This window comes from Triticum aestivum, unplaced genomic scaffold (assembly GCF_018294505.1).
Source record: "Triticum aestivum cultivar Chinese Spring unplaced genomic scaffold, IWGSC CS RefSeq v2.1 scaffold32808, whole genome shotgun sequence".
In the NCBI taxonomy this organism is placed as follows: domain Eukaryota; kingdom Viridiplantae; phylum Streptophyta; class Magnoliopsida; order Poales; family Poaceae; genus Triticum; species Triticum aestivum.
This window is the reverse complement of record NW_025232506.1, coordinates 3,713-4,858: the sequence shown is the minus strand read 5'-3', so window position 1 is coordinate 4,858 and position 1,146 is coordinate 3,713.

Genomic DNA, 1,146 nt, shown 5'->3' with positions numbered 1-1,146 from the left:
GGCAAAAACTGGACGCACTTCGTGTACAAACTAGACAAACTCTTTCGGAGTATTAGGGTTTCGGACGAGAACTCATGTGTTACATGGTCACTTTAATGTTTTTTAAACTTATTTGACCTCCGGACTTCTTTTGTGTTCAGTATGCAGCATTCAAAGCGACGTCATCAATTTCTAACATGTTCTGACGTCATTTGTTGTTTTTCGGTCATTTACATAATTGTTTAGAGAGCTAAATGATCGTGAAATTGAAAATCACTACAAAATGAATTCTGAAAATGTTGAAACTTGGCATGGTATCATAATTTCACCCGCATAGCATGTGCGAAAGAGTAGAGAGGGTCACGACAAAAACTGGACGCACTTCGTGTACAAACTGGAAATAGAAGAAAAGAAATAATGCAGAAAAGAAAAAACTATACCAAAAAATTACTCAAAAATAAATAGAAGAAAATAAATAATGCAGAAAATAAAAACAACTATATAAAAAATTACTTAAAAATAAATAGAAGAAAATAAATAATGCAGAAAAGATAAAACTATATAAAAAATAGTTGGCGAGCTGCCCAGTGGGCCTGCCAGACCTAGGGTGTGCAAATACAGGCCCAGAAGGTCCAGGAGACTCACAAGGAAGCGCGCCCTAGTTAGGCCCAGAAGTCTGCTATATAGAGAAGCTCGAAGGAGCAGCCGCGGCTGGGTTTATAAAGCAGTGCGGCTGCCCTTCGCTCGGCGAGGTGGGAATAAACATTTGTGCACCACCGGTGGCAGCGCACAACCATTAGTACCGGTTGGTGGCTCCAACCAGTACTAAAGGGGGGGGTCTTTAGTACCGGTTTGTGGCACGAACCGGTACTAAACGGGTCGTTTCCCGCCCCTTGGCCTGGCGAAAATTGGCCTTTAGTACCGATTGGTGGCTCCAACCGGTACTAAAGACCCCTCCTATATATATTTCATCGACCACCAGTACTTCTTCTCGATCCAACTTCTTCGCCGCGCCCGTCGCCCATCGTGCGCCGCCCTCGTCGCCCCCGCCTTCCGTCGTCGCCGTCACCGCCGCCGCCCACGCCACCCGTCGTCGCCATCACCGCCGTCGCCCCCGCCACCCGTCGTCGCTGTCACCACCGTCGCCCCCGCGCACCGCGCCCGTCG